The sequence below is a fragment of the Polyodon spathula genome, chromosome 13 (genome assembly GCF_017654505.1).
Source record: "Polyodon spathula isolate WHYD16114869_AA chromosome 13, ASM1765450v1, whole genome shotgun sequence".
Taxonomy (NCBI): domain Eukaryota; kingdom Metazoa; phylum Chordata; class Actinopteri; order Acipenseriformes; family Polyodontidae; genus Polyodon; species Polyodon spathula.
Genome location: NC_054546.1, coordinates 9431334 through 9445912, shown reverse-complemented (window position 1 = coordinate 9445912; position 14579 = coordinate 9431334).

The following is a 14579-nucleotide window of genomic DNA, read 5'->3' as shown; positions in this document are numbered from 1 at the left end:
GACCACGGTTTTATGTCTCCTCCGAATGATGGAGCACAAGGAGATTAAGTACAAGGAGTTTAGGTGACTTGCTCAGGGTTACACACAGTGAGTCAGTGGCTGAACTGGGATTGAACTAGGCACCTCCTGGTAACAAGCCCCTTTCTCTAACCACTGGAACACCAAGCCTCCTGGACAAACTAGCTGATATTATTAACTCCTGACCCATGTCCTTCACAACTGATAATTGATTTGCTGCTATATACAACTAGTATTCATCTCCAGCAGGGATATTAACAACAATGGCCTTTGATAGATGTAACTGACCTGACACTGAGCTACTCTTTTACCTCAGGAGAGAGCGGTGTAAATTTGATTCAGTTAAAGTGAAATCTAATCAGAAAGCTAGCTTCACTGTTCAGACCACGCAAGTCAACTACCTCTGCTGAACCAAATGGGCAGAAACTCTGAATCGTAATTCAATCTCCATGATTTATACATTCTTGCTCCTTTAAGGAACAAGCGTTGAAATGCCCCCCCCCCCCCCCCCCCCCCCCCCCCCCCCCCAAATGCAAATGTGGTGATAAATAGTAGAAAAAGAATCCACCTATGTACCTACTACTGAGGTACAAAAAAGAAAACATTTTAGAATCCTCAAACCTGAACTCCAAACTGTACCTTCCTGTTGAGAATCACATTTTTATTTGGAATGTATGTTTTTACTGAGTTTCATTGATGAGTGGTTTACATATGTTATTTACTCCTCTTAGAGCTGTCATGCATGTGCACTAACTGCATTGAATCAGAGATAAACATGGCAAAGTATTTCCTTTGCCAAAAAACAACTGAATCCTGTTTGATATTCAGGGACATATTAGTAAACCTGTACAACTACACACCTAAACAAATAAATCCTTTCTTAGTACAGAATACACAAGGTGTTAAGCAGTGGAATCCAGGTTATATGACTGTAAATATGTGTGTAATAAGAAATAAAAATATCAGTACATTTTCTATAAAATCACTCTGAAACACACTTGGCCTTTGTGTATTTCTTGCCTTATTATAGTTTAATATGAATCATATTTCTGGGTACATATATTTCAATGTCCCAATTCTGCAATACAAAACTGGTTCCAACTGGTATTCTTTCATAAAAATGTAAGTCTGACCTTGTGATAAACTTCTGTTTACACAATACAAAATATTATTCCTCTTGTCAACCATTTAGCCCTAGGGGTATAATTAGCTGCTATTTAATACTATGATTTTCTTATGGCATATACAGGTTTTCAAAACCATATGAGTAAAATAGAGGTTCCTGTGTTTGTGCTTGTTCCTGTCTCATGTTGTCACCATACTGCCTGTCGCTATTGTTACCTAATATTTTTGTTGGGTTAACATTGTCTCGAATTAACAGGCAGAACACACCCAGTGTTTATTGTGCTACACTCCTGTTTAAAGGACAGCAAAATAAAAACACAGTGGGATGCATCCCTAGAGGATGGGTTCCACAAGGGCACCCAATTAGGCATTCAGTGACTATTCTACTTGTACATTTATAATTTGAAAGTCACCAAGACTTGAAACTTAACTTCTAGGCAAATAAACAGATTAGGAGAAAATTAGGTGATATGTAATGATCTAGAATAAGAAAGAAATTCAAAAGGATTTACTGAACACCCAGTGTTAGTATATATCATCAAAATAGTAGCACATTCTACATTTGTCAAATCATTTTTGAAGTTTCTTTTATAAGCTATAGTGGAAACACTTTAAAATCTTTAATGGTTTTGTAATAAGATATGAATTAGCTATCTAGTAGTTCAATTAGTGTATGAGAAGGGCCATGGGTGTAATGATCTAAGCTATTGATGGCAGCTTCTAAGTATTAAAAAAAAATAAACAAAACAAACAAAAAAAAACAGTTGCATGAGAAACTCGTATATTGTTTAATTAATTCAAAGCTGTTTTATTTAACTTTTATTTTTGATTTAGCTTAAATGTATCATTTGCAAGGTAAAGGTAAAGACAAGGCCGGACACCACCCCTCGAATTACCAGCCTGGATTTGAAGTGTCTTCGGGAAACAGAGGCACTGTCCCCTGACACCGTGGCTGGATTAGTGCGTAAAGTCTGGTTTGATCTTCAACTTAATCTGGCACAAGGGTGTCCGACAACTAACAAAAACATCTTTTGAGATCCGAAAGGATGAAAACTGACTTGTATATGTGTACCTCACAACAAGTACACACTGACTTGAAGATACAGCTTCAGCATTCACAGCAGCTGCTACCCTTACTTCCTCTGTGTCATCTGAAACCCAGCCCATCATCAGCATGTGTTCAGTCCTCTAGTTTCTAGTGAGATGTCACTTTCAATGCAGAAATTCACAATAAACGGACATGTGCAATAAGCAAACAATAAATTAAATTAAATTTGGGACTATATTACACTGCGGATGTATACACAATAAAGGTTTGTGGCTTTGTCTTCATTTAATATGTGTTTGAATTAATTTTATTATTTTTCATCACCCAAATGACAGTTAGCCGTGTTATAAGAGGTATCACTTCTGGTCGTGTGGTTCCGATGATATGTACCACTTCTGGGGTGGTTATATATCACAGGAACCACACAGCCCATCATGGTTTATAGCTTGCATAAATACAGTGCTCCCTCGCTATAAGGCTCGTGGTTATAATGCACCTCGGATATAACACTCCTACGGCATGTCCCCCAGTTCCCTATACTAGTGATTCTTGCAATATTTCTACAGTAAATACAGTACCGGTGTTGTTAAAACTGTACAACTTCTAGGTCTAATTTCCGTTTCTGTCTCTTCCTTTTGATACAGTATCTGAACTGAAGAAAAGCTGCACTGGCACTTTATAACACAAAAATGTTACTTATTTTGTTTGTTTCATAACTTAATAAATATTAGGCCTATTACGTGGCCTATTAGGCCTACTATCTTTCCTAATGTATTTACCTTTTTGCTCTGAGGAGAGCTGCAACTTTCTCTGGGAGACGAGACGCTTCAGCTTCGCTTCAGCCCCGCTCTGGCAGCCGAACCTGGGGCAAACCCATTCTCTCTTGCCCTCTCCCAACCTCCTCTCTTTCTCGCACTTCGTTTGCTTCTCTGTCACTTCGAACTGAACTCCCGACCTCCATTTAGCCCAGCTATATATAGTTTGAAAACTGCTAATTAAAGTTACCCATGAGTGGAAACGTTGATTACATGGTGCTTTATGGATGGTTAATTCACAGAAAGATACATTTTTGCTTCCTTATATGTGCATTATAGAGAGGAAGTTTTTTTTTTAAATTTTAGCCAGATGTGTGTTGTTATGTGTTCCACAGCGCCCACCAAACTCCCCATGTATATATATATATATATATATATATATATATATATATATATATATATATATATATATATATATATATATATATATATATATATATATAATAGCAAAGCAATGAATAGAGAACAATGGGTAATTGGGAAATATGCATATTTCAGCATTACAAGAGCCAATCAAATTGCATGAAAGTTGCCCAACGGCTTGTACATTCACAGTGTTTTCAAAGTCAAAGTACAGTATCTGCAGACTTGTTTCAGTGCAGCCCAACAAACACCTAGCTCTTTTTGAGCACTAAGTACAGTTTGACCAGGTCCCTAACTAACACGCAGGATGGCTGGTGCGGGTGATAATTTAACAATAAAATAATTAATTAAAATGTGCATGTGGACATGTTTTTATGCAGGGAGGATATTAATCCCCTCCTTATGCGTGTGTGTGTGTGTGTGTGTGTGTGTGTGTGTGTGTGTGTATATATATATATATATATATATATATATATATATATATATATATATATATATATATATTTAGCAAGATATACCAAAATCTCCTTTATTTTACCCTTATCGTAGCAAGATACCAAACACTAAGTATATTTAACATGACACAAGCAAACTGTTTGCACTTCAAAATTCTACTAAGTTGTGTACTTTATTAAAAAAAAAAAACATTTATTGACTGAATAGTATTAACCAAAATAAAATCCATGACCAGAGGATTTCAGAAATGAGTCATTCGAGGTTACCTACAAGGATTGCTAGCTGATAATTATAAAATGCTGTGTATTTTTAAAGTGAGCTAGGAAACATATTCATGTCCTGGCGAAACCCCACAGATATGTCCTATTGTTTAAGATATAGAATATGAATGTACTTGACTTGAGGAAATCCTTATTGCTGCTAATGGAGACTTATGGTCTGGTGAGAGGCGCCAAAGCAAATAGTGCAATTCAACTGCCGCCACCTATGTGGACTCACTTCTATGGAGATAAGCTGTTGCATAGCAGCTAAAGGCAAAGCTCAGGGCAATTTCAGCAAAAGACAAGGCATGTGACCCCTGTGTCCTGTACTAACAGATTTCACAATTAATCATGTTCCAGTCAATAGCAGCCTTGCTGTTCAGACATTGTCTTATTTGGGATGTAAAATTCAGGGATTAAGGAAATCCATGTTATTACAAATGGAAATGTCTTTTTTTTTTTTTTTAACAAGTTCCTTGCTATCTCCAGGTGAAATGTGTACCTTTGCTCTTATATCTACAGTAGTTTGTGAGTTCTAGCACCAGGGTGAACAAATTCAACAAAGCTCTTTGTGAAAAATGGGTATGAGGGTTGATTCTTTATACAGTGACTTTTATAAGGAAAGTGTGAAAAACTGTAATTTTATATGTATGGAATATAAAGAAAGATTATAGTAACACCCTATGACATCCAAAAGTTTGTTGTTAACAATGTGGGGTTCGATATTTTTAGTGAGAACCGCTGTGGTAGATGAATTGTGAAATTGTTTGGTTTGTTGAAAGACTCCCTCCTGCTCTGGGTATTTCTTAAGCACAATTCACTGTTAGATACACTAGATGAACTCTCAAGAATATTAATGCACAAATAAAGTGGAACATTACTTGTTGTATATATGTGTTTTCAATTAAGGGATTATCAAATGTTAACACAACATTCTGGACAGGTTGCTAATACCGTGGCATATCCTCTTGCAGTATATCTTTACATTCAAATAGCACCACATAACAGAGAAGAGCCGCAGTTCATAACCAAGTGCCTTTTTGGTTTTCTGCACTTCCAGAATTGGTATGTAAGCTGAGATTCCAAGAGCACTGCTTGCTGGGAATTGACCAATAAGTGGTGCTCGTGCACATTGTTAATCCTGTGCAGTTTTAAGACTACTTCAATTGCTATTCATGTAAATGATGAAAACTCAATTTAGTCAAATCTTTTGGCAGATATAGTTCTAAAAATACAGTATATATTGGGGTGGGAGGTAGGGAGTCCTGCAATATTAGGAAATCCGCCAGTCATATCCACTGCAGAAGTAGATAATTCCCCAGTGAAAGAGAGATTAAGACTAAAAATAGTAGGTGGACATTTTTTTAAAACTTTGAGAATTATCAATAAGAAAAAAAAAAAAAACTTTAATAAATTTCTGTAAAGCAATTTGTGTATAATCTTATATTGCAAATGGGGACCAACAGATAAAAGGCCAGCCTTCAACTTTTGACCTCCTTGGGATGAATGGCTAAGGCTCAACCTCTCTCTCAGAATTCCTTCCATTACGTGCATTCATTTTCAGTTAAATTAAGAGCCCCTCCCAAAAAGCCTGGGAACAGTTAAAAACGAGGTAATCAAGGTAAAACATGATATGAAAAAATAGACAATAGGCCCTAGCCGAACGGCTTATCTAATTTTGACTTGGAGTCTATGACTGGGTTTGAAGTTATATATAAATTACTGAGGAAATGATCTTGCAAAGCAGACTGTTGGTTCCATTTGGAAGGTTTTTACTGCTGTAGAAATTGTTATATCATCAACATATTGGTTGCTGAGGACAGTATCATTTGAACTGGCTTATCATCAAAACCACCCTGTCAGCCTAGCGATAAAAAGATTATATCCATGATACCAGGCACCATGCCTTTACACTTTCAAGGCAAATTAAGCAGAGACATGCCCTTATTTAGGATATCAAATTCCTGTTGTTATGAATAGAAATGTGTTATTTATTCCACAACAGATCAGCGTCCTGTGTGCCAAATGATGTAACTGTCTTCATTGTCATCAATACCGCTAATGAAGAAACCCGATTTGAGGAACATGTTGGTTTACATACAGTGTACTATTAAGGTCATTTCACCTGAGCAATGCCTTCAGGGTCACAGCATCTCAGTCATTAAGCAAAGTCGCTGGGTTAATCACATGTGTTCAAGGGGGTAAAATGACTTCAGAAAGCAAGAATACCTGAAATAAGACATCCAAATAGAGCTTTCTTTAACTTAGTATGGAACCTACATTTGTATTTATTATTATTATTATTATTATTATTATTATTATTACAATTCTGATTTATGTGATATCTGTGTCTTTCTGCTTATGTGGGACGTACATAGTGAATGGAGTGCAAAACATTTTATTAACTATTAACCTTTTAACTGTGACAAAATACTCATAGTTTAGCAATTCCTATACAATTATACAATTGCATCTGTAGCTTGACAAGTTTTTTCTTTTTTTTTTTCTATGTGACTGAGACTTGGCCAGACAAAATCAGGCCTATGTCTTTTCTCTTTAATGCATTCTTTCAAAGACCAAGGGCATGTTGGGGAGGACGTTTTGCTGTGATCTTACATGCTAGATATGTCCTCTCTGAGTTTAATTATGATTAATGTTTTTTTTTTGTTGTTTAATATTCACCCAATCTCTGTAAATTATGTGTTTTTTGGACACTTGAACAGTTTTTTTGTCTTGTTTCTTGTAGGGGTATTCATTCCCAATTTTCTTACACCCTAAAGACCATGAAACTTTCAAGGTAACTTTTTCTGGTAACTGTTAGGGCAACTATTTGAATGTAACGTGTTCAAGCCATTTTCACCAAGTCAGTCAAAATCAGGGTTTTATTATGATTAGAAACACCTGCCTTTATTGCTTTTGTAAAAATATTTATGACAAAGTTACAGATTGATCAACCTTTTTAATGTTTGCCTTATTTCCATTTTGTTTTTTTTTAACATCAAATTTGTATTTGTTCTTCAGGATCTATTTAGCTTATTTAAATTAGAAATTATACCTGAAACTTCTGAAGTCAACTGACTTGTGGTAAAACCCTAAAATAAAGCTTTCCCATTGATGGATAAAAGTTCTGTGTGTGTTTTTTTTTTTTTTTTTTTTAATAGAAATGGTCTACACAACTAATTATTTGAAATGTTGACTGAAAGTTGCCTTGTCTTTCTTGAGAATAGAACAATAAATTGGAGCAACCTCTTATTTATCTAGTTAGTGTTTTCTCTTTTGAAGATTTAAGTTTTTTCTCAGTGGCATACAATCCAAAAATTAATTTGGCTTCATTTGTGAGACTTTTTTCAATTAATTAATTAATTAATTAATTAATTAATTAATTATTATTATTATTATTATTATTATTATTATTATTATTATTATTATTATTATTATTATTATTATTATTATTATTATTTATTTGTTTTATTTTTTTGGCAAACATGATGCCCTCATGTTATATTGATTTCATGTTTCATGCTTCTTTCATTCTCTTGCTTCCCCTGTCCTTCAAATTAATTTTACAGGAGGACTAATGCAAAAAGAATGCATGTAATCAGCCAAGATGAGACAAGGGCAATAGGAGTTTGGAGCACAGGTGGTATTTGGGCTGCTTGCCTTCGCTGAAAGCAACATACTGCTTTGCTGTCAGCACGGACGTGAATTTCCCTATATAACTGCCGTTGATGATGTTAATGACATTTTCTGGCTTGGGGCTCAATTCCATTAACTTTTTTTTTATTGAGAAAAAAAATTTAAAAAATTGGGAAATTGAAAGTCCCTTCAGCACCGTGGATGACTATCAAGTAATGTTTTCAATCAATCCAATTACCACATGCTTCCCAGCTAAAAAATTAAGCAATGAAGGTGACAAATAAGTGGTTTACCAATGTAAACTATCCATTGCTCTTAGCTTTGCTGCTACATTTAAGAGTACAGTATTCCACTATGACTCTTCATGTTCTTCATGTTGAAGGCACTTGGATCCATCACGTATTAGTGCTGCAGCTGCCCTGGTTACCTCATGTCATTAGTCAGTAATACATAACAACCATACATATTTTTGGGTATAGCTAATCATGGTTAATCATTTACCAAAATAGAATTCTGTTCTGATCATGCCTCTCTCTGTCATACTGTACATGATGAACACAATAACTGCCTTGTATTTTAATAATCATTTATCAATTTTATCACGTCATGAAGACCTTCTGTATGTGTGTGTGTGTGTGTGTGTGTGTGTGTGTGTGTACGCTGGTTCATATTTCATCTTTTATTTTTTCATTTAGTGATTTAACCTTTCTCTAGACACCTGTCTAAATAAATAGGTTATTGTGTGAAAGCTACACAACATTGTATAGATGTTTGTCAAATCAATGACTTGAGAAAAATGTGTACTAAGCAGATTAATCATTTGATTTAGATCTTTTACTGTACCCATAAAAATGCCAAACTGGTATGTTTGCTTCCAGCTTGAAGAGCACACAGTGCTTCCTCTGTTTACTGTATAAGAACAGATGTCTGTTTCCTGAATGTCATAATAATGATGTTTCTAATTAGGAACATACAGGTATTCAGAAGCCAGCAGTCCAGTTGTATCTTGATGGCTGCATTGCCCCACAGGAGAGCAATATTTTGCTTTGGTTCTTTTTTGTCAGATTTTGACTGAAATCAAGTATGTTTTTACTATAAATAAAAAAAAAAGGATCAGGGGTTTGACAAAAGGTCAGGGGTCTGACATCAATTTAAGAGAAAAGTAGCTTTCTAAATGCTTTCTAAATACATACCTGATGAAAACATTCCCTGCTGCTTCAGGGTGTTCTCAATCCAACTGTATTTGGATTCTTCCATGTATTACAGCACGCATTTCAAAGCCTGGAGGAAAAGAGGAACTGAAAACTGGCATTTTCTATATCTTCAAAATTCTAAGGTAAAAAAGTGGCAAAGATTGAGTAATAGCATACAGAACAGAATTTCCCATAGCCTTAAAACATGACAATTGGGTCTGGTTTGGTTAAAAGCCAAACTCATTTCCCACAATTCAGTAACATCCAGCCAAGTTTGACTGTGGTAATGATCTGTCAATCCTCAGAGGGGAGTCAGAGAACTGAACTGCACACTGTAAACTGACTCATTCCAAATAAACATGTATTATGTTGATTCAAGAAATAAAGGCTCCTCTGCCACACAACAACTGATAACAAGATTAGTTGGAAATAGTATGTTGGCATTTTGTATATTTCCAGAAGCACAAGAGAAATTGATTTTTCTATAATTGTTTGCTGTTTCTGTTTATTGTCAGTGCATGTTTATGGAAATCAAATTTATTTCAAATGTGCATTATGCATGCAAGTTCTTTTATTTGTTGCTTAGTAATACTGCCCCCATTAGGTTAGAATTGTATAAGGGACACAAGCATTGGAGCTGAGAATACCATATATATATACATAGGTAAATATTTGTGTGACAAATGTAAGCCTTATGAACCATACATGCATGAAATCATTACACGCTAAATTTAACCAAAAAAAATGAAACTGCTAAACTCAAAAGAAGATAAATTGTGTTTCTGCTGTGTCACTGAATCAAGACCAGACCCTAATAATACAGTGCCGGTTTAAAGGGCGTGGGGTTAAAAATGGGTGACTGTGGCAAAGTGGTTTTCAATATGCAGGTACAGAGGTGATGTGATTACAAAATAGAAGACAGGCAACAAAGTTCACGATCCAAACAGAAAAGTTTATTTATAATCCCGTTCTGGTGATGCAGCAATATGCATTGCTCTGTTTAAAAAAAAAAAAAAAAAATGGGTTACAGTCCCAAAAGAATAAACACAGTCTGAAAGAATAAATACAGCAAAGACACACACAAGATCATAAGTCCAGAATGAGTGCTAAAGTGCTAGAGGTGAAATACAATTTATTCGTGTACAGTTGTGAAGTGTTGTTAGGGTTTGGTGCTGGCCTTAAGCGACAGCTTCGGATTGTATTAGCCATCTATCAAGAACAAACAAGTATAATTAGACACGGCAAACAAACAAAACACTCATGGTTATTTTACAGTTCTCCTTTTTCAGTTTGACCTTAACCATAACAAAAGGAACAGATCACCTAACAACCTCCTCTTTTGTACCATCAGTCACGCCCCCTCGTGCCCCGAGTGCAACAGTTTCTCCTCCAATCCGCGGTTGCCACATCACTTCCCTTCTGGGGAGATGATCCACCACCTTTCTAGATGGCTGACTTCCACCTTTCCCTTGGAATGTTTTGTCAGACCATCCAGTCCAGGGCACACTGTTCCCTTTACACAGCATCCTCACAGGTAGGGAGGGAGATTTATAACCAAGATCCATTCTTTCTCTGTCTGTTTATTTACAGCTTCCTGTTTAATAAAGAAAACCAACAGAAAACTTTGTAGACGTGAAGGTTTGACTATAATGTTTACAAAGATCCATATGATACATTTTCATTTATAAACTCATTATACACTGTACATGCTCTGAACACAGGAGACCTCAAGACATCTGTATATTAATATGGAAAGGCACAAACTGAATACATAAAACAAATGCAGGTTTATATTAATGATTCTAATCAGTAACAGTGTATCACTAATCTATATGTATCACTAAACCCAACTTTAATAATATTTACTGTATTTACTCCAGTGCAATACATTAAAATGACAACCCAAAACACAATGGAAAGTGCTGCTGGCTGGAGTTTTCAATACATTCATTACAAGTAATTAAACTTTCAGGCCATTTAAATAGAAACACACATATCTATATTGAGCAAGAAAACAATAAGTAAAAGTTTGCTTCCTATTACAGCCCTTTAGGACTATCTTGCAGATCTAAATGACAATACAGTTTCCTATAGGTTTTCAATAAGGGGAAGTCTTTAATGTTAAGTAAAAAATACCACATTGTTGTTTGTTATTTGAATGCATTGTATCAGAGTCGAGATTGGATCAGTTATAAGCGTAGAACCCTGATTAAACGCATTGGCGTCTAGTAGTTGACTATGTGGGGAAGGCAGGACTGTACATACAAGGTCAATTACCAAGGTACTGTCAGAGATAATGAGGGTTTTATTGTGATTAGAAACTGGCAAAGGTGCCTTAATTGTTAATTTAAACTTTTTAATCGCAAATGTACCTTTTCAATGTTGCATTTACCTTCCATTTTAATTTTTTAAAGCTATGCGTTCTGAATGTTCTAAGGTGATCTGCTGTGTGATAGTACCTAAAATGCAACTTCCTGAGTTTTCTAACTGCTAATTAGTAAGCTAACCATTGCCTTAGGATTGACTGAAGTTGTAACATGTATCCACCAAATTCTGCTGGTTTCAGTGTAACAAGTTTTTCTTCAGGGTTTCGCATTTGAAAGCATTGTTGGACATTGTGACAGAGTAATGTTACGGCACAGGCTGGCTACCGGCAGGAATTAGACCCAGAGACAGAAAGCAGCAGTTTAAGTGCATATGTGCGTTTTTATGGCCCACGGCCCATGGTTTAAGCTCCAACAAACACAGGATTTTGCTTCCTGTTATACATGTGGCCATTCCCCAATTAGCATTAGCTACCTAATTGAGGAATAGCCACATCTGTGATTGCAGGCAGGGACAGATTTAACCCCAACCCTGCCAACCTTACATTCTCACACACAGACTATTTACAGCAGCAGGGCTTCTGCCCTGCCATTGACATATAGTGAAAGAATAGAGACAGAACTTATAGAAAGGGTGTTTTGACCATTTGTGAGTCCTGTGGCACATGGTCAAAGAATGTGAGCAGAGATACTCATGAATACAATTACAGCCCACTCTCAAAAGATTAAGCACACAATAGCGTACCTTCCTCAGCTGAATCCCCAGGGAATATACATCTGCTCTTGAGGTCACCAAATGAACTCTTTCATCCAGCTGCAGCCTCCCCTTTTCAATGAATCTGATGGATCAAGGGTCCCCTGGGATTGCACCTCACTTCTTCTCTGGGTCTCTCTAGTATTGGAAGAATCTCTACAACATGAATTATGTTTCGCAATGTGACCTTGCCATGGCCCATGACTACATATAATGTGAAACTGTACAAGTGTCCAGAATATTTAGAATAATGCAAATCCCAGTGAGATGCAGCTGTGCCCGGTCTCGATCAACTTTTTTCTCTGTCTGAAGACCAAGCTGATAAGGAAGCCACGATTCAACGATGCAGGGGAGGTGAAGAAAGGAACGTGAAGGGTTTATAGCAGCTGCAGAAATGCTTTGAAAGGAGATCACAGTTCATTTGTTGCAGTTGTAAAGGTAATAGAGGAATACCAAAGTTTAAAAAATCAGGAACGTCTTAGAAAAAAATCAAGAAAAGTTTTGTAATGTAACTTACCAGTGGTAGGAATAAAAGAGTTGCCATGCTGTATATCTTGTTGTCATAGATTATGCTGACAAGTATTTTATTTTTATTTTTTTTTGTAATTTCTAACTTTCTGCACATCACAGACTCAATGCCAAGTTCCAGTGAAACTGAACTCCTGAACTGCTCTCTACTACAGTCTGGCTTAAATCATTCATGATCCCCAGTTATTTGGAACATTAGTGTTTGATAATGAAGAAAATTATCATTATTGTTTCATAAATGCCTGTGTCTGTTATTTTTTTAGCACCAGATCTGTCGTGGTGGTCTAATGCAGTGGCAGAGAATTCATTTTTAAGTGTCTGACCATTAGTGATTTTACAACAGCAAAACCTTAATCAATTAAAAGCGTGTTTACCCAGCACAACAATGTGTGCTCGCTGCTCATAGATCTATTAATAGTCAGCAGGTCTGGGGTGTTTTGAGAAAAATATTTGGTACCAAAAACACTGCCTATTTCTTATCCCCACCATTCCCGTTCAACATTTACTCAGCTTAGCCATTTTCATAAAAAATGCCCCTATCAAAAAGACAGCTGTCCAAAACTTGTGTCAGGCAGTCATCACAAAAATTTACTAGTGGATTCCTTTTTATTGCAGTTTATTTTTCAAGCCTTAGCATCATTCTTTATAGATTATTGTTGCTGAAATATCAGGGACATGAAAATAAACACTTAAAAAAAAGCAAATTAGTCGTGTACTGTCTTCAATTCAATGTTTTTTATGAGTGTTTCTTGAAAATCACCACTATAAAAATAGACCACAGTAGTACAGATGTGGCTTATCAAGGAGCAGATATGCTTCCTTATATATTTGGTGTCTGGATGTCATTTCTTTCCCACCTTAATGCTTCGGTGTTTATTGATCAAATGGTTACCAGATGCCTTGTTCAGCCAGTAGATTTTCGGTAGAAAGTGTCCAAATCAAATATTATAATAAGAAACACTAGACAGTCATCAGTCTTGTGCAGTGACTGAAACTATTTCAACAAATATTTTGTCATGCTTCATCCTTCATGGTCCCAATTTCATCACTGATGACAGTATTTAACCAGCTGAGATTGACATTGTTATGTTGTTCAATATGTCAACTGCCAATCTAAACATAAACTATACCTTTACTCAGGGTCTAATATGAAGCTTTATTCGTACAATGCTATTATCGGACGCCTATAAACATGTAGCAGACAAACTACTTATTATGCAGAAATTACAAACTTTTTGCAACAACAAAAAAACACTGTATTCCAGTTGCATTTAGAAGCTCATGCACCACAACAATCATTTGATGCAACCGCAGATACCTTTATTCGGTCAAAATCACCATTACAATTAGATTAGATGTTTTGATGGCCCTTTTTGACAATACACTTTTATTTGCATATTTTGTAGAACATATTAATTATCCTTCATTTGAATATTTATATCCCTTCACAGATTTAGGGCCAAGTTATAACTGCCATGGCTAAGAATTAGCCCAGACCAGTAAGACTGGACTGCATTGCTTGGTCTACCCCAAGACCTGCAAGCTTTTACTTTGTGTTTTATCACAAGGTCTTATGTTAGACCAATTTAACTGGACTCAAACCAAGTCTGAGTCTTAAGTTAAAACTTTTTTTGTGCAACCGGCCCCAGAACCCTATAGTGAGAATCTAAAAAAATGGGGCAAATTCAGCAGTCAGTAGCATCCCTATTCTACTACTGGCACCCGGTGCAATCAGATTTTTCAATCTTCTGCCTGAGTGTGACTGTAATGGCTGCATAGTTTGTTATTGGGTCCTGGTAGGGGTTTACTGGTCAAGAAGCCTTAGTGTCTATGAAGTGGGTGCTGCGGCACTCACAGGCAGAAAAACAGAAATGATTTCATACTCACAAACTTATAATTTCCATCTGACGCTGTTCCGTTCAGTGTTGTAATTAAACTGTTAGCTTATAAATCAACATCTTGTCTACTGATACGATGACAGACAGTTGGGACTCAGTGCAGAGTTACTGAGTGATATTGTTATGGAACATGACATACTGTATATACAGCATTCATGTAT